Here is a 21,378-nt window from a genome sequence, read left to right on the forward strand (position 1 = left end):
GTCGGTCTGTTGTCTCTGTTTCCGACTCTCTGTTTCTGTCTGACTTTTTTTGATTGTCTCTAACTATCTGTCTCTGAGTGTCTCTGTCTCTCACTATCTTTCTGTCTCTGACTATCTCTTTGTGTCTACGAATGCAGTTCTCTCTGACTGTCTCTGTTTATGACTGTCTCTGTCTACCACTGTCTCAGACTGTCTCTGTCTCTGACTGTTTTCTCTGACTGTGACAGTCTGTCTATAAGAAGATTTATCAGAAGTGTCGGAGAGCAGAACTGTTCTAGTTGGCCATGGCAACCAATCAGAGCTCAAGTTTCATTTTCCCACAGCTGTTTATAAAATTACAGCTGAGCTCTGATTGGTTTCCATGGGCAACTAGAACAGTTTTACCTCAGACACTTCTGATATATCTCCCCCATGTCTGTATCTCTATCCATCTTACCTAATACATAAGCGTCTTATACTCATATAAGACTCATATACTCATATATACTTATATAAAGTAACCAATCACAGCTCAGAGCTCATATTAATGACCTGGGGCAAAACAGCAACCAATCACGGCTCAGCTTCTAACTGCCACTGCAGCAGCAGATAATGGCTCCTGTATATATTGGGTAATAAATGTATTTTGAAAAAATTTTTGGTGAAAATGTTGTCTCAAAACCGAGTCTATGATGTTCCCTGAGTCACAGAGAGTTCCTGTGAAAGATTTGGTGATTGTAAATGTTGCAAATTCCTTCAGCGGACATGCACATACACACAAACGTACATACATACACACATACATTCAGCTTTATATATAGATATTAGATAATGACTGGCCCTGTGGAAATCGCCAATTTTGGATGATTTTCTCATATCTCATAGATTTTTAATCCCCCCCCTCCCCGTAAATTAGTAAGGGGAACCCCAATATGAGATGATACTGTAACTATAGAAGGTCTGGGCCTATAAAATTTCCTCATGTATAGGGTAAATCCTGTCAGGACATATAGCGATGTGATAGGCCATAATCGAAATGTGTGGTAAAGATTAGCAAGGCCCTGTTTATCTGACTGGGACATTGCGCAGTTGTTGTGATTTTTGTTCGAGGACCTATTATTCTCTTAAAGGGTCCAATAACATTGTAATGGGGGGTGTCAGACAGGAAACCCTCCATGGCTTTTTCGTAGTTTGACGTATTTCGTTATATAAAAGGTTATGGCCGAGAACCCAAACAATGACTTCAGATTAATGGCTCCCAAACATGTTTAGTCTCCTCCGTAAATATCTACAATCTGCTGAGAGACGGAGGGGGGGACATGGCCGCCGTCAATGTTTTCTCCAGTCTCACAGCAGACGGATCGTGTTTTACTGTTTCCTATGATTATCTTCATGTCCTTTAAGGGGATTCTGCTGTTTTACTAAACCTAATTTTTACACTCCTTTTAAGGCGTAATACGTAAAACTGCTTAAAGGGTCGGCAAACTAGCTAATAGTCCAAGGATTCAATTTCCTGGGGGCTGGGGGACTGGACTGGGCCCTCAGGAGCGAATGCACCTTCCTTGGCCTATACCATTAACTCCATCAAAGCCCTTGATGACAATGTTTGGGCCTGTCCCTCATCTATCTTGCACCATTTATAATAGTATCTTCTTATGTGGCAGCGCAGCCTTGAGGCCTACTCAGGCTTCAGGGCCTGGTAGCCACTGCTGCCTCTGTAAAACCTACAGCAACGTCCCTGGTCCTCCCCTTTAAGTTGTGCAAGTGATGCCTAGTTCTCCCAATCCAAAAAATGGTTGAGGCCTACCCTAAAATGATCTGCCCCACCCAGTCTGTGAGGGACATTTACCTCACAAAACTTTACCTCAGTCCATATTTTTCATCATCGCCCCCATTTCTGTCTATTATGCCTGCGTACTGATGATGTCATCATGTAAAATCATCAATGACATCACTATGTATTCATTTGGTATCGGTTAAAGGGTTTCCCAGACAAGGATAGCGTTAACCCTACAGATTTCTATGGCGCTAATATTGTCTCCCATGTACCACAAACATACCCGAATGATAAGTAGCGGGTGTGGACGGCGGCCCCTTAATCATCATCATCTATAAAAACCTAAATATTAGTTCTGTGTTGTTCACATTCCTAAGATTCAAGATGTTGGGAGTGTCCAGAGGACTGGGAGATACAAGGCGAGAACATCTTCCCAGTAGTGATCACAGGGAGTTCAATTCCCAACCAGGAACATCTGTGTGGAGGTCGTAGTAATCCCACCGCTGGCTTTTCCACCCATAACATACCGGCAGCCAATTGCGTTACCATGTAAAGGGGCGCGTTGTGTGTGAATTTTTGATCACTCTGTTTTTGGATTACAGGATTAGACAAACTTGGTTTATTTTTCCTTAAAAACAGCGCCCCTCTTACCCACAGGTTGCGTGTGGTATTGCAGCCGACCAGGAGCTAAGATGTAATACCAGACACAACGTTTATTCCGATGTGGCGCTATTTTTGTAAATAAAGCTGGTTTTAATAACTATTGGTGCCCCATCAAACTTGTTAACTCTTGAAAAACCATAATTGATGCACAGTGTGTACAATGTATGACCCCCTTCCCATTGTCGGGAAGGGACTGGACCACCGGAGTCGTAGATGGTCCTTCGGTGGGATATGTTAGAAGATTTTGTAGAAATTGCATGACACAAGGGGTCACATCATATTTGTCCCTGGGGGGATCTGATTGATGTTGGTGCCAGGGAGATGCAGCTGTTGTTCCCCACTGATCCATCACAAGACCTTTCCCCTCCTGATAAACAGGTGTAACCCTCCCCCATGTGTGGTGTCACTCTGCCGGGGACATGGCCACCACCTCACGGTTTCATCACTATTTACACGTAGTGACCTCTGCATTGTCTGGTGGACGGGGAGGGGGGCAGCTGGATCCCAATCTGCGGATCCCATCTACCCTGTTGTGTATCTGTAGTCAAAACAGGTTTTTATCAGCGCCAGCTGCTATGCCAGGCCGCTCCAGATGTCAGCGTGCCAGGGGGCGGCAGGGTGATGAAAGTTTATGCAAACGGCCGCGATTGTGACATCATCAATCACTGGGAAAAATACTTAATGTGGAAAGAATAACTGATATCAGCTCTTACTGCCAGATCTATCACCAGGGCCGGGTTATACATGCGACGGAGAGTTTTTTTTTTCTTATGAGAATAGCGCCACACCTGTCCGCTGGTCACAACTGGTATTGCAGCCCTTTATATTCTCATGTCTTTAAAGAAAATTCTCATCTTGGACATGTATAACATATTCCATTTATATATCTGATAGATTTGGGATCCACGTCAGTCCTGAGAATGGGTCCCCGTCTTATGGTCATGGTCACTGCATTCACTTGTGAGTTGGCCGTCATGACAAAAGGGTTGGCAGATGAGTGTCCCAGAGGTAGTAGAATCCTCATCATTGTCACATATAGGTTTACTGCACCCCTATATCTAGATATCTGCCGCACTGTGCCGCCCTGTCCTCAGTTGGCACGGCCTGTGTGCCCCTCTCTGTCTCTGTGTGGTCAATAGGTATAAATGCTGGCGTTCTCCGTCAGGACGCGGTCCCCTCCGGAGGGCGTCGCGGGCCATGTCTGTACACTACGCTCTTTGATCGCCGGCTTCATGTCCTGAGGAGAACACTCTGTGGGCGAGGGACACACTGAGTGATATTCTAATAGTGGGAGCGGAGCTGAAGTGTCAGGGCCGCTTACGGGGCGAATGTTTGGCAGAAGTACAGGGGCTGTGATCATCCTGTGACAGGCTGTTCCGAAAGATCTGGACGTACACATAGACGCGAGGCACTGCTGAATAGTCGCTTACACTTAAAGGGATGGTTCCTTATGGAATATCACTTTTTAAAAATGGCGCCTCCTCAGGAGAACTGAAGCAGTGCACCTCCACTTTCATCACAAATGATTTGACCTCCATTAAAAGACGCTCTTGTAGAGCTCTTTTTTCGAGTTTTAAAAAAACTATATAGGAAAATCTCATTCCATGTGTAAAAACCATCAGCAAGCTGCTGTTGATGGATCTTATTAGTACAGTATGGGGCTCATTTACTTACCCGTCTGGAGGAGTTCACCTAAAGTGCATTGTCCGTGTATAATGCGCTGTGCCGCAATTCACTAAGATCGTGCGCCCGATATCCTGCATGTGTCGCTTCCCCGCTCAGGTCCCCGGAGTTCGCATTCTTCTTCCTGGTGCATGTAAGTGCATTGTCTTGCCACACAATTTGAATGTTAAATCCCGCGCTCAGACCGAATCAGTCCAATCATACGACGGCCCCCGAAGCTGCGCCAGAATCCGATTGCATGCGACACAATCCCCTGCTAAATACCTGTCAGAGACGCGCAATCCCCGAAAATCCGACTAAAGTGCAGCCATGGACCCTTAGTAAATAAGCCCCTATGTGTCTACATTGGCAGCTGTAAGTATAAAGTTACAGTTCATGATGATTTTTACTTTTTATTCTCTTATATCTCAGTTAAATTTTACTCCTAACATTAGTGGAGATCAAAAAATCTCGGTTTGATGTGTGGAAACCATCAACAAATTGCTGTTGATGGATCTAATGTTATTATACATCTATTGTTACTACTTTGAGTATATAATGCTGCTCTATTGTCGCTATACTATAGTCTGATTGTATCATTAAAGGGATTGTCCCCTCCACATTCTTGGATATTGTCCCGACAGTCCTGGTCAGAAAAGGGGGTAGAGCTTGTGTTATCCTAAGTCTTGCCTAATTTAGGGACTGGTCTGGACAGCCCATGGGTGGTCTGGGGGCCCTATTTAACCAAGTATAAGATGGGTGTCTAATCACTAGGAACCTCCCTGATCTCAAGACCAAGGGTCACATATCCCCCATTTGAATACTTTAATAATGTAGCACCCCCTATACCTCTGCTACATTTATATATGATGTAGACAGTATATTTTGAGATAATAAACTCAGATATCCTAGCTTTAAATAAGATTTGTCATGTTTGTCATGTCCTCCTATTTCCTCCCACACTCCAAATACATACCAGTAGGTTGATTAGATTGTGAGCCCCATTGGGGACAGGGACTGATTTGGCAAAACTCTGTGCAGCGCTGCGTAATCTGTGTGCGCTATATAAATAAAGGAATTATTATTATTTGCCCGCTTGTTGATGGTTTCCATGAAAAACCGTAAACTTTAATGAGTAAAGATTGCTGCAGCTATTTACATCTTATCAAGTGACAGAATAAGGGTAATGTCTCTTTACAATTTGGTTTATTAGAGGGCATTGACCCCTGGACTCGCCCCACCTTCCCTTTAAGTGTTTTTTTTTTTCTTACATGCTTTCACGGAATAGATGTTGTATTCAATACAATAACATCCGCATTGCGGCCTCACAATGATTTGCATGAGCTATTACGCATGAAGGAGAGAATTTGTTGAGATGCCTTCCCCTTTAATGGCTTTGTGGACGGTCGGAGCCTATAGATAAGTTATCGGAGCGGTTTATGGTTATGACATCAATAATTCTTAGGAATGCGGGAGATTAGTTCACAGGAAAGTATCTATACCTTTCACCTACTTTGTGTCTCTTTGATGATCCTCCACTCGATTTCTGGGCTGGGACTAAAGCAAGGCCTATGGAAGGTTGTTTCGGGTGGAGTTACCCTTTAATTTGTTTTGTTTAGATATAGTGGTGTAACTAGAAGCTGATGGGCCCCAGTGCAAAGTCTGTGCCAGGCCCCCGACTATAATGTATGGTTTATAGTAATAGTCTTCTCATACGGGAAAGTGACACCATAAGGGCCACCTAAACCCCTTGGGCCCAGGTGCGACCGCACCCTCTGCACCCCTTCAAGTTACGCACCTGTTTAGAAACCCTATTAAAACATAGATAATAGAGAGTTTTACTTCGCTCAGGAGGGCCAAGCGTTTCAATGCGACCTGTTGTAATACCCCATCTCTCCTGTGGGGGCGCTGCAATCAAACACTTCCTACAGCGCAGATCATAGGTGATCTAGAGGGATTCCTGCACACAAATCTTCATAACTGAAAAAGTTTCATCGAGAGATGAAGACCCTTAGATATTTTTCTTGGAGAAATGTGTACTCAGACCTTTGTGTAAGTTGTTAGTAGCAGCAGGACTGTGATATATGGATTTATAGTCCAGGATCCAGGATAAATCCATATATCACAGTCCTGCTGCTACTAACCAGATAGACAAAGGTTTAATTACACATCCCTCCAGGGACAGTACATAACACTGGCTGCGGTCTGTATGGTCACACTTGCTGATACATTCCCTTTAAACATTTTAAGTAAATGTTTAGGTCATTCTGTAAGTAAGAAGGATAAGAGGCTGCTAGATAATTCTGTTGCTGCTTATCCCGGACCACATAAAAAGTTAAACAGACTGAAACAGCGCCCCTCCTGTCTACAGGTCGTGTGTGGTATTGCAGCTTTCCTTAATTCAATTCGATGGAGCTGTGATGCCATACCAGACACAAGCCATGGAGCTGAAGCCGTTAAAGGGATGAGTGACCGGCGGCCTCTTTGTTGGCTGCAGAGCGTCTCTTCTACTTTCTTTTTCAGATTAAAGTAAGTTTCGTTATTATTGAGTGTAAACACCAACGGGCGGCACGTGCAGCCCCATGTGAGGACTACCACTCCCATCATCTACAGGTTATCAATGATTGGAAAGGAAGGTGGTATAGTCTGTGCTTTCCCAGCAGGGGGCGCTTTTCTGTGTGTGCAGGAGTCTCCTACACTGTTTATTGATACAATATATTCTGGCAATGAAGGACAGATCTAAAAACGTCCAAAATCGTTATTCTGCAAACAAAGAAAACAATCACCAACTATTTATAACAAATCAGACATTGGTGTCTTAAAGGGGAACTCCAACCTTGTATAAGCGCAGAGTCTAGGTTTTATCCCTCTCCTTGGCTGATATTATTATTAATAATAATAATAATAATAATAGCTTGTTACAATGTATCAGTATGGGTTGAGCTCAAAACAATTGTAGCAAACCCTCAGCCGTGAGAGGCGTTAATTAAAGGTATTGTCTCGTAATCCAGAGATGTCACAGGATAGTTAGTAAGATATAGTCGCTTTGATATAATGTGAATATTGCTCTAGTCCTGGGCAATCCCTTAGCATTCACTGACAGCAAGCAGAGATCTGAAGGGTGAAGAAATTATACTCTGAGTCTATGAGAAAGTTGCAGAATTCTTAATTTTTTTTTTTAATTCAGTCATTTGCTTCCATTTAACTCGCTTAACCCTTTAGCTGCCTCTCTCGGTCTATGTACTGGCGTTAGTGCATGTGTATTTTTCCTGCACTTATCACTAAATTGCCATTTTACGATCTGGTTACAATAAATGCGCGCTGGCGTCTGTTCTGCGGCCAGATGAGAGTTTACAGTGGAGGCAGCTGCGGCACAGCAGTGTGAGGAGGCTGTGCTGTACTGTACAGCAGGGGATTGTAGGGAGGAGCACAGCACAACCTAGTGGTCCTGGAGAGAGTTGCATCTAATTCTAAAAAATTGAAGCACAAGCTGCAGAAAGATAATTTTTTTTTATTGTTTGAAAACTTTTTGCATTTATTTTAAGGGAAAATACATAAAATGTATAAATGCAGAATTTAATTTATTATATGGGGACACACTCACTGTTTATTAGGCCAGGGACACATTGAGGGAGTGGGAATGTTCTTAAGGGGCCATAAGGTGTCTCTTAAAAACATTATTGTTGGGGGCCTGCTACAGATTTTGCACCTTATACAAATCACTGAACCATCATTGATTCAGTGGGACCATCCCGGGTTTTGGGTGCTGTCCCACCATAACTCAATCTGCCTCTTTATTATTACATATGAGGGGGCAAGTTTCTTAGATAGTGGTGGGCACTGAGGGGACATCACAGTCTATGGGGGCCTAAAGGGGCATTGTACCAGGTGCAGCCATTAAGGGGAGATTATACTTTAAGGGGTTGGCAAAGCAGAGCATTAGACCACAAGTGGACACTAAGGGGTATTACACTGTGTGAGGGGCATTGAGGGGGCTTCGTGTGATGCCTACTGAAGGGGCAGTATAGGTATATAGTAGGGGCATTATAGTGTGTGATGGGCACTATACTAAGCAGGGGCATTATAGCGTGTGATGGGCACTATACTAAGTAGGGGCATTATAGGGTGTGATGGGCACTATACTAAGCAGGGGCATTATAGTGTGTGATGGGTGCTATACTAAGCAGGGGCATTATAGTGTGTGATGGGCACTATACTAAGCAGGGGCATTATAGCGTGTGATGGGCACTATACTAAGCAGGGGCATTATAGTGTGTGATGGGCACTATACTAAGCAGGGGCATTATAGCGTGTGATGGGCACTATACTAAGCAGGGGCATTATAGCGTGTGGGGGGCACTATACTAAGCAGGGGCATTATAGCGTGTGATGGGCACTATACTAAGCAGGGGCATTATAGGGTGTGATGGGCACTATACTAAGCAGGGGCATTATAGTGTGTGATGGGCACTATACTAAGCAGGGGCATTATAGTGTGTGATGGGCACTATACTAAGCAGGGGCATTATAGGGTGTGATGGGCACTATACTAAGCAGGGGCATTATAGCGTGTGGGGGGCACTATACTAAGCAGGGGCATTATAGCGTGTGATGGGCACTATACTAAGCAGGGGCATTATAGGGTGTGATGGGCACTATACTAAGCAGGGGCATTATAGCGTGTGATGGGCACTATACTAAGCAGGGGCATTATAGTGTGTGATGGGCACTATACTAAGCAGGGACATTATAGGGTGTGATGGGCACTATACTAAGTAGGGGCCTTATAGGGTGTGATGGGCACTATACTAAGCAGGGGCATTATAGTGTGTGATGGGCACTATACTAAGCAGGGGCATTATAGTGTGTGATGGGTACTATACTAAGCAGGGGCATTATAGTGTGTGATGGGCACTATACTAAGCAGGGGCATTATAGCGTGTGATGGGCACTATACTAAGCAGGGGCATTATAGTGTGTGATGGGCACTATACTAAGCAGGGGCATTATAGTGTGTGATGAGCACTATACTAAGCAGGGGCATTATAGTGTGTGATGGGCACTATACTAAGCAGGGACATTATAGGGTGTGATGGGCACTATACTAAGTAGGGGCCTTATAGGGTGTGATGGGCACTATACTAAGCAGGGGCATTATAGTGTGTGATGGGCACTATACTAAGCAGGGGCATTATAGTGTGTGATGGGCACTATACTAAGCAAGGGCATTATAGTGTGTGATGGGCACTATACTAAGCAGGGGCATTATAGCGTGTGATGGGCACTATACTAAGCAGGGGCATTATAGCGTGTGATGGGCACTATACTAAGCAGGGGCATTATAGCGTGTGATGGGCACTATACTAAGCAGGGGCATTATAGCGTGTGGGGGGCACTATACTAAGCAGGGGCATTATAGCGTGCGATGAGCACTATACTAAGCAGGGGCATTATAGCGTGTGGGGGGCACTATACTAAGCAGGGGCATTATAGCGTGCGATGAGCACTATACTAAGCAGGGGCATTATAGCGTGTGATGGGCACTATACTAAGCAGGGGCATTATAGCGTGTGATGGGCACTATACTAAGCAGGGGCATTATAGCGTGCGATGAGCACTATACTAAGCAGGGGCATTATAGCGTGTGATGAGCACTATACTAAGTAGGGGCATTATAGGGTGTGATGAGCACTATACTAAGCAGGGGCATTATAGGGTGTGATGGGCACTATACTAAGCAGGGGCATTATAGTGTGTGATGGGCACTATACTAAGCAGGGGCATTATAGCGTGTGATGGGCACTATACTAAGTAGGGGCATTATAGCGTGTGATGGGCACTATACTAAGTAGGGGCATTATAGCGTGTGATGGGCACTATACTAAGTAGGGGCATTATAGGGTGTGATGGTCACTATACTAAGCAGGGGCATTATAGCGTGTGATGGGCACTATACTAAGCAGGGGCATTATCTTGTGTGATGGGCACTATACTAAGTAGGGGCATTATAGTGTGTGATGGGCACTATACTAAGCAGGGGCATTATAGCGTGTGATGAGCACTATACTAAGTAGGGGCCTTATAGCGTGTGATGGGCACTATACTAAGCAGGGGCATTATAGCGTGTGGGGGGCACTATACTTAGTAGGGGCCTTATAGCGTGTGGGGGGCACTATACTAAGTAGGGGCCTTATAGCGTGTGATGGGCACTATACTAAGTAGGGGCCTTATAGCGTGTGGGGGGCACTATACTAAGTAGGGGCCTTATAGCGTGTGATGGGCACTATACTAAGTAGGGGCCTTATAGCGTGTGGGGGGCACTATACTAAGTAGGGGCCTTATAGCGTGTGATGGGCACTATACTAAGTAGGGGCCTTATAGCGTGTGATGGGCACTATACTAAGTAGGGGCATTATAGCGTGTGATGGGCACTATACTAAGTAGGGGCCTTATACCGTGTGATGGGCACTATACTAAGTAGGGGCCTTATAGCGTGTGATGGGCACTATACTAAGTAGGGGCCTTATAGCGTGTGATGGGCACTATACTAAGTAGGGGCATTATAGCGTGTGATGGGCACTATACTAAGTAGGGGCCTTTTACCGTGTGATGGGCACTATACTAAGTAGGGGCATTATAGCGTGTGATGAGCACTATACTAAGTAGGGGCCTTATAGCGTGTGATGGGCACTATACTAAGCAGGGGCATTATAGCGTGTGGGGGGCACTATACTAAGCAGGGGCATTATAGTGTGTGATGGGCACTATACTAAGTAGGGGCCTTATAGCGTGTGATGGGCACTATACTAAGTAGGGGCCTTATAGCGTGTGGGGGGCACTATACTAAGTAGGGGCCTTATAGCGTGTGATGGGCACTATACTAAGTAGGGGCCTTATAGCGTGTGGGGGGCGCTATACTAAGTAGGGGCCTTATAGCGTGTGATGGGCACTATACTAAGTAGGGGCCTTATAGCGTGTGATGGGCACTATACTAAGTAGGGGCCTTATAGCGTGTGATGGGCACTATACTAAGTAGGGGCCTTATAGCGTGTGATGGGCACTATACTAAGCAGGGACATTATAGCGTGTGATGGGCACTATACTAAGTAGGGGCCTTATAGCGTGTGGGGGGCACTATACTAAGTAGGGGCCTTATAGCGTGTGATGGGCACTATACTAAGTAGGGGCCTTATAGCGTGTGATGGGCACTATACTAAGTAGGGGCCTTATAGCGTGTGATGGGCACTATACTAAGCAGGGGCATTATAGCGTGTGATGGGCACTATACTAAGTAGGGGCCTTATAGCGTGTGGGGGGCGCTATACTAAGTAGGGGCCTTATAGCGTGTGATGGGCACTATACTAAGTAGGGGCCTTATAGCGTGTGATGGGCACTATACTAAGTAGGGGCCTTATAGCGTGTGATGGGCACTATACTAAGTAGGGGCCTTATAGCGTGTGATGGGCACTATACTAAGTAGGGGCCTTATAGCGTGTGATGGGCACTATACTAAGCAGGGACATTATAGCGTGTGATGGGCACTATACTAAGCAGGGGCATTATAGTGTGTGATGGGCACTATACTAAGTAGGGGCCTTATAGCGTGTGGGGGGCACTATACTAAGTAGGGGCATTATAGCGTGTGATGGGCACTATACTAAGCAGGGGCATTATAGCGTGTGATGGGCACTATACTAAGCAGGGGCATTATAGCGTGTGATGGGCACTATACTAAGTAGGGGCCTTATAGCGTGTGGGGGGCACTATACTAAGTAGGGGCATTATAGCGTGTGATGGGCACTATACTAAGCAGGGGCATTATAGCGTGTGATGGGCACTATACTAAGCAGGGACATTATAGCGTGTGATGGGCACTATACTAAGTAGGGGCCTTATAGCGTGTGGGGGGCACTATACTAAGTAGGGGCCTTATAGCGTGTGATGGGCACTATACTAAGCAGGGGCATTATAGCGTGTGATGGGCACTATACTAAGTAGGGGCCTTATAGCGTGTGATGGGCACTATACTAAGCAGGGGCATTATAGCGTGTGATGGGCACTATACTAAGTAGGGGCCTTATAGCGTGTGATGGGCACTATACTAAGCAGGGGCATTATAGCGTGTGATGGGCACTATACTAAGTAGGGGCCTTATAGCGTGTGATGGGCACTATACTAAGTAGGGGCCTTATAGCGTGTGGGGGGCACTATACTAAGTAGGGGCCTTATAGCGTGTGATGGGCACTATACTAAGCAGGGGCATTATAGGGTGTGATGGGCACTATACTAAGTAGGGGCCTTATAGCGTGTGGGGGGCACTATACTAAGTAGGGGCCTTATAGCGTGTGGGGGGCACTATACTAAGTAGGGGCCTTATAGCGTGTGGGGGGCACTATACTAAGTAGGGGCCTTATAGCGTGTGGGGGGCACTATACTATGTAGGGGCATTATCGTATAATGGGGGCACTATACTAAGTAGGGTCTTTACCACTGAGGGTGCACTGTACTATGTAGGGGCATTAGCACTAAGGGGGGCAGTAGGACATATAAGGGGCATAGTATATACACATTTTATATGTAAGACTTGTTCCTCTTTACATCGTATTCTGGATATTGGGTGAGATGGGTCCTGGTGGGCTTGTGGGTCCTGGCATTAACCCCTACTGCCAATATGAAGTGATTGAGACGAGCGTCCTGGACACACATCTGGCGCCGCTTATCTCCAGGAGAATAATACAGGTAGATGGCTGACGCCTGGATAATCCTCCAGACCCCACAGACCCGTCCCACAGCAGTTTTATACAACAGACTGTTCTGCACTGACTGTAATAATGACATTTAATATCTGCTTCCAGCACCGGCCTAAAAATTACGGGAACGCGGAGCCGTCTGTGGCCGGTGCCAAGTGCTGTCCAGTGCTGCCGCATCACCAGGACAATGAGGACTATAGTGATGGAGGGATATGGGGGGGTCAGTGTGTACAGAGACATGCGGCACAATGGCGGCGGCTCTGCGAGGTGTCAGGGCGGGTGCCACACGCTTTTCTGGCTGATATGTTTTTTCCTTTCTCTCTCTCTCTGTTTTATTGGCATATTTCAGTCTCCCTGAGGGATTAGAGTCCTGAAGCTCTGGCGCCCCGTGAGTTGGCTTCTCCGACAGTCACTTCCCAAAAAACAACTCTCCTTTTTCCTTTGTTGTGGTGGATGGAGAGCAGAGATCCAGCTGCCAAAACATCTCGTCCTGTAATGGGGAGGGGCGGTGTATTGTCAGGGATGATAAAGAAAACACCGTATGAACCAAGCGAAGCCTGACCGATCCCATCCTAAGTATCAGGGACCATCCAAACCATAGAGCCCGGTGCCATGATCCCTACAATCTGCGGATGTGCAGAATTTGGGGGATCCAACTCATAAGATAATGGGGGGTTCCTATTCCCACAAATAAATGGAGCAGTAGGTCGAGCCGGCTCCCCGCCACACCATTCATTCTCCTACAGACCCATAGACAATTATTGGAGTGTCACAGGTTATGCTGGACTTGCTGCTCCATACATCAGAGGGAAAGGGACCCCCGACCTATTGCAACTGGTGGGGGTCTCATCATTCAGACATGTTGTCCCCACTCCTGTGGACACTTAATATGACATTTATGCCTATGGGGTCTACCCTGGGCATTGCTTCCTGGCATTTCCGTTGATTGGTTGGATATCTGACCAATCTCCATAAGATTTTGGCTAACCTATAAGTATCTATACATTATACATAACACAACACCCCTAGGTGACCTTGTGATTACACCATCACCATCAGGCCGTGTTCTCCGAGCTGTTATCAAGTGTCCTCGGGTTAAATGGCCAGTGTAAATGACCTCCATAGACCCCAATACGGACCCCTTATAGCTGTGGGTTTATTTTTGCAGAAATTGTTCCTTCCGCCTCTCATCTTTTATCTCATCCTAAAATTATATTAGGGAGTTGCAATTTAAGCGATTCCTCTGTGTGTAAATTTGTAGGTGTGGGGGGTCGTGACTTGAAGGGTTAGTATGGAAGGGGTTAATAATTGAGTGCGTCCTGCAGGACTGGCGCCTAGGTTATAGGGGCAGCGTGTCGGCCTCGCCCCTGGTTCTCCCTGCCCGGGCTCTTCTGCCAGGAGAGAGAGCAGCGACTATTTCTGTAACAAAGGAAACCGGATCATTGTGAGGATGCGGCTCGGGGAATCCTTGAACCTGCAATTATTTTTAGATTTCTTTCGCGGTACATGATCCTAAAAATAACTTTGCCTGAGTATTTTTTACACTTTCCCTCCCAGTCATATATAAAGAAGCCTTTACTGGTGGTTGATGCCAGTCACTGATGCCCCCATACACTGGCAGCCACTGATGCCCCCATACACTGGCAGTCACTGATGCCCCCATGCACCGGCAGCCACTGATGCCCCCATACACCGGCAGCCACTGATGCCCCCATACACCGGCAGTCACTGATGTCCCCATACACCGGCAGCCACTGATGTCCCCATACACTGGCAGTCACTGATGCCCCCATACACTGGCAGTCACTGATGCCCCCATACACTGGCAGTCACTGATGCCCCCATACACCGGCAGCCACTGATGCCTCCATACACTGGCAGCCACTGATGCCCCCATACACCGGCAGTCACTGATGTCCCCATACACCGGCAGCCACTGATGTCCCCATACACTGGCAGTCACTGATGCCCCCATACACTGGCAGTCACTGATGCCCCCATACACTGGCAGTCACTGATGCCCCCATACACTGGCAGTCACTGATGCCCCCATACACCGGCAGTCACTGATGCCCCCATACACCGGCAGTCACTGATGCCCCCATACACTGGCAGTCACTGATGCCCCCATACACCGGCAGCCACTGATGCCCCCATACACTGGCAGTCACTGATGCCCCCATACACCGGCAGCCACTGATGCCCCCATACACCGGCAGCCACTGATGCCCCCATACACTGGCAGTCACTGATGCCCCCATACACTGGCAGTCACTGATGCCCCCATACACTGGCAGCCACTGATGCCTCCATACACTGGCAGTCACTGATGCCCCCATACACCGGCAGCCACTGATGTCCCCATACACCGGCAGCCACTGATGTCCCCATACACTGGCAGTCACTGATGCCCCCATACACCGGCAGTCACTGATGCCCCCATACACCGGCAGCCACTGATGCCCCCATACACCGGCAGTCACTGATGCCCCCATACACCGGCAGCCACTGCTGTCCCCATACACCGGCAGCCACTGCTGTCCCCATACACCGGCAGCCACTGATGTCCCCATACACCGGCAGTCACTGATGCCCCCATACACTGGCAGTCACTGATGCCCCCATACACTGGCAGTCACTGATGCCCCCATACACCGGCAGTCACTGATGCCCCCATACACCGGCAGTCACTGATGCCCCCATACACCGGCAGTCACTGATGCCCCCATACACTGGCAGTCACTGATGCCCCCATACACCGGCAGCCACTGATGCCCCCATACACTGGCAGTCACTGATGCCCCCATACACCGGCAGCCACTGATGCCCCCATACACCGGCAGCCACTGATGCCCCCATACACTGGCAGTCACTGATGCCCCCATACACTGGCAGTCACTGATGCCCCCATACACTGGCAGCCACTGATGCCTCCATACACTGGCAGTCACTGATGCCCCCATACACCGGCAGCCACTGATGTCCCCATACACCGGCAGCCACTGATGTCCCCATACACTGGCAGTCACTGATGTCCCCATACACTGGCAGCCACTGATGCCCCCATACACCGGCAGCCACTGATGCCCCCATACACTGGCAGTCACTGATGCCCCCATACACTGGCAGCCACTGATGCCCCCATACACCGGCAGCCACTGATGCCCCCATACACTGGCAGTCACTGATGCCCCCATACACTGGCAGTCACTGATGCCCCCATACACTGGCAGCCACTGATGCCTCCATACACTGGCAGTCACTGATGCCCCCATACACCGGCAGCCACTGATGTCCCCATACACCGGCAGCCACTGATGTCCCCATACACCGGCAGTCACTGATGCCCCCATACACTGGCAGTCACTGATGCCCCCATACACCGGCAGCCACTGATGCCCCCATACACCGGCAGCCACTGATGCCCCCATACACCGGCAGCCACTGATGCCCCCATACACCGGCAGCCACTGCTGTCCCCATACACCGGCAGCCACTGATGCCTCCATACACTGGCAGTCACTGATGCCCCCATACACCGGCAGCCACTGATGTCCCCATACACCGGTAGCCACTGATGTCCCCATACACTGGCAGTCACTGATGCCCCCATACACCGGCAGTCACTGATGCCCCCATACACCGGCAGCCACTGATGTCCCCATACACCGGCAGCCACTGATGTCCCCATACACTGGCAGCCGCTGATGCCCCCATACACTGGCAGCCGCTGATGCCCCCATACACTGGCAGCCGCTGATGTATCCTATCTTCTGTGTTATGGGGGTCCTCTGTTGCTCCTATGGTGTCCCTACATGGTGGTCCCTACAACCCAGCATTAGCCTCTGTAATATATGCCTGAATCCCTGAATAATTGGGGTCCCTGTGCCTTTAAATCCTTTGTCTTTGTGTATAAGGTTTGGACTGAGCGGATTCTGCTAGTTTTTGTGTCCCCGGATTGCCGCGCCCCCTCCCCGCACCGTTACTCCAGTCTGCTGCTTTTTTAGCGCGCTTTGGGACCGGAGATGACCCCTTTCCTTTGTTCCATGAAATCCCGCCACATAAAAACATGTTATTTAAATAGTTGGCAGCGGATGACACATTCCTGTGCGGTGGGCTCATGCTTATCTTCACTTTACTCTCCCTATTCTTCCCCAGTCCGTGTTTTCTGTAGCCGGCTTCCTGTGGAAAGAGAAAGATTATAATGTAATGCCTTTAACCCCTCCTGCGCCGGAGCTGACGACCTATTCCGCATTGATCCGACTCTTGGCTCTTAAGTCGGATCTGGAATCGTCTCAATATAAAACAGATGTGGTCATGGCGGGGGCAGACAGAGATATCCTAGAGCTTTGTAGTAAAACTCTGGCCCCCATTCTTTGCTGGATTGTTAAATAATAGAATTCTGTCTGTCTGCATCCACCACTAGGGGGAGCTAACTGTATACGGATTGATTCTGATACTATTAAACTGTGCGGTGAGCTCCCTCTAGTGGTAGATGATAGAATTCTGTCTGTCTGCATCCACCACTAGGGGGAGCTAACTGTATACAGATTGATTCTGATACTATTAAACTGTGCGGTGAGCTCCCTCTAGTGGTAGATGATAGAATTCTGTCTGTCTTCATCCACCACTAGGGGGAGCTAACTGTATACAGATTGATTCTGATACTATTAAAGTATGCGGTCAGCTCTCTCTGGTGGTAGATGATAGAATTCTGTCTGTCTGCATCCACCACTAGGGGGAGATAACTGTATACGACAGCTACTATTAAGCTATGCGCTGAACTCCCTCTAGTGGTAGATGATAGAATTCTGTCTGTCTGCATCCACCACTAGGGGGAGCTAACTGTATACAGATTGATTCTGATACTATTAAAGTATGCGGTCAGCTTTCTCTGCTGGTAGATGATAGAATTCTGTCTGTCTGCATCCACCACTAGGGGGAGCTAACTGTATACGGATTGATTCTGCTACTATTAAACTGTGCGTTGAGCACCCTCTAGTGGTAGATGATAGAATTCTGTCTGTCTTCATCCACCACTAGGGGGAGCTAACTGTATACAGATTGATTCTGATACTATTAAAGTATGCGGTCAGCTTTCTCTGCTGGTAGATGATAGAATTCTGTCTGTCTGCATCCACCACTAGGGGGAGCTAACTGTATACGGATTGATTCTGCTACTATTAAACTGTGCGTTGAGCACCCTCTAGTGGTAGATGATAGAATTCTGTCTGTCTTCATCCACCACTAGGGGGAGCTAACTGTATACGGATTGATTCTGCTACTATTAAGCCGTGCGATGAGCACCCTCTAGTGGTAGATGATAGAATTCTGTCTGTCTTCATCCACCACTAGGGGGAGCTAACTGTATACGGATTGATTCTGATACTATTAAACTGTGCGGTGAGCTCCCTCTAGTGGTAGATGATAGAATTCTGTCTGTCTTCATCCACCACTAGGGGGAGCTAACTGTATACAGATTGATTCTGATACTATTAAAGTATGCGGTCAGCTCTCTCTGGTGGTAGATGATAGAATTCTGTCTGTCTGCATCCACCACTAGGGGGAGATAACTGTATACGACAGCTACTATTAAGCTATGCGCTGAACTCCCTCTAGTGGTAGATGATAGAATTCTGTCTGTCTGCATCCACCACTAGGGGGAGCTAACTGTATACAGATTGATTCTGATACTATTAAAGTATGCGGTCAGCTTTCTCTGCTGGTAGATGATAGAATTCTGTCTGTCTGCATCCACCACTAGGGGGAGCTAACTGTATACGGATTGATTCTGCTACTATTAAACTGTGCGTTGAGCACCCTCTAGTGGTAGATGATAGAATTCTGTCTGTCTTCATCCACCACTAGGGGGAGCTAACTGTATACGGATTGATTCTGCTACTATTAAGCCGTGCGATGAGCACCCTCTAGTGGTAGATGATAGAATTCTGTCTGTCTTCATCCACCACTAGGGGGAGCTAACTGTATACGGATTGATTCTGCTACTATTAAGCCGTGCGGTGAGCTCCCTCTAGTGGTAGAGTTGCAGCATGCACTTCAGTTCATCATAGGAATGATTTCTAAATGTCTTGGAACACCAAAGAAACTTCCACCTAAAAAAGGGGATGATCTCCCAGAGTCCCTTAAAAATGGATAAATCTCCTGCTAAATCTAGTTTATAGTCCCTCTGCGCAGCTGTCTGTGGACGGGGCTTAAAAAACCCCCTATATTGCTAACTATAAAATCACCCAGTATGATATTAGGCGATTGCTATGTATGCAGTTGCCTCATATACATTCATCTGCGGTAAACCAGGGGTGAGCACATAAGCCGCGGTCTCTTTAAAAGTCTCATTTGTGAATTCCCCTCATTTCCTGTGACTGATTTATGATTTTTTTTTTACTTTCTGACCTGAGTTGACTTTTTTTTCCCCCAACCTTTTTTTTACTGTTTATTAAGGCTGGAGGTGAAATCGCTCAGACTTTGTAGTCAGGGGATCAGCGGCTGCAGTGAAAACATCTGCGGCCCCGGATATCACTTAATGAAATTCTCTAGAAGGATCACCTACCTGCCAGACGTCTGCTATTATACAGTTACATAGGCTATAGTGCTCACATAGGCCGCAGCGATGTACAGAGAGGGAGGGAAAAAGTTTTATCTGTTTTGGCGAGAGCTGATGATATGTAATAAGCTCTATCCAGGACCTCAGTCACTGCTGATACGTAACCAGACATATTCTATACCCCCCTGTAAATTTAAGGAAACCTACCTTAAAGGGGTATTCTCGCCTGGGCATTCACATTCAGTTTGATAAATCTTCCATATATAAACATTTCTTCTATTAGATGTCATTAAAAAAAATGTTCTTGTGTGAAGATAATTTCTCATAAATGTAGTCATTTTGTCCCTTAGAAACGAGATAGCTTCCTCGGATACGACCACCTCTGCTGGAGGGATTGCACAAATAAACAAAAAGGTTTTGTATGTGAAATGTCCGGGAGTTACTACATGTCGCACAGCCGTCCTGTGGTAATGATCGCTGAATCCTGGTGGTCCGGCAGGACTCTATAGCGCAAGTCTGGCCACCGCTGCCAGAGTGTGACGTGGTCGTAACCGAGGAAGCTATCTGGTTTCTAAGGGACAACATGGCTACATTCATGAGAAATTATCTTCACACAGGAACATTTTTTTTAATAACATCCAATTGAAGAAATGTTTATGTATGGAAGATTAGTGAAACTGAATGTGAGTGCCCAGAAGAGAATACCCCTTTAAGGAATCTACTAGTAGAAGTGATGGTAGATTCCTCCTGCTGCCTCTGCCCTAATCTGTAATTTAATAATCCTGGAACTTCACCTAACTTGTTAAAAACTTTATTTTAGTAATATGTAAATTAATTGCAGAGGCTATGCCACGCCCCATTAGCCTCTGCAGTTAATTTACATATTACTAAAATTCATTTTTTTCAACAAATTATGTTAGGTTCCGGGATTATTAGATTACAGATTAGGGTAGAGGCAGCAGGAGGAATCCACCATCAGATCTACTTCGGATAGTAGATTCCTCTTGGTAGGTTTCCTTTAAGTAGACACATGTAGTACTATCCTTCAAATGAGATGGGAACAGATAGTACTGCATCCCTGTCTCACTCCACCTGTAAGTAATGTAGGAACAGATATGGAGGCAGTACTGTCTTACTCCAGCTGTAAGTAATGTAGGAACAGATAGTACTGCTTCCATGTCTCACTCCACCTGTAAGTAATGTAGGAACAGATATGGAGGCAGTACTGTCTTACTCCAGCTGTAAGTAATGTAGGAACAGATAGTACTGCTTCCATGTCTCACTCCACCTGTAAGTAATGTAGGAACAGATATGGAGGCAGTACTGTCTTACTCCAGCTGTAAGTAATGTAGGAACAGATAGTACTGCTTCCATGTCTCACTCCACCTGTAAGTAATGTAGGAACAGATAGTACTGCTTCCATGTCTCACTCTAACTGTAAGTAATGTAGGAACAGATAGTACTGCTTCCATGTCTCACTCTAAGGCTATATTCACACTGCCGTTGCCCGCCCGTACCGTACCGTAGCGGGCAACGGCAGTGTACGGGGAGAGGAGGAGGAGGTGAGCGCAGCTCACCCCTGCCCCTCTCCATAGGAAGTAATGGCGCACGGCGCCGTACTACGGATAAAGATAGGACAGGTCCTATCTTTTTTCCGGGTACGGAGCGGTACAGTGCCGCACGTGTACTGCACCGTACCACTCCCGTAGGGCGCCGTGCGCCCATTGACGTCTATGGAGGACGTATATCGGCCGTATATACGTCCTCCATACGTTAGTGTGAATGTAGCCTAACTGTAAGTAATGTAGGAACAGATAGTACTGCCTCTCTGTGTTGCGCAACCTGAAAATGATGTAGGGACAGATAGCACTGTCTCCCTGTCCCACTCCACCTGTAAGTGATGTAGGAACAGATAGTACTGCCTATCTGTCACCACCTCAAAGTGAAGTAGGTACATGTAATACAGTCTCCTGGGAAATTATGTA

Source organism: Engystomops pustulosus, chromosome 10 (assembly GCF_040894005.1).
Source record: "Engystomops pustulosus chromosome 10, aEngPut4.maternal, whole genome shotgun sequence".
Lineage (NCBI taxonomy): Eukaryota > Metazoa > Chordata > Amphibia > Anura > Leptodactylidae > Engystomops > Engystomops pustulosus.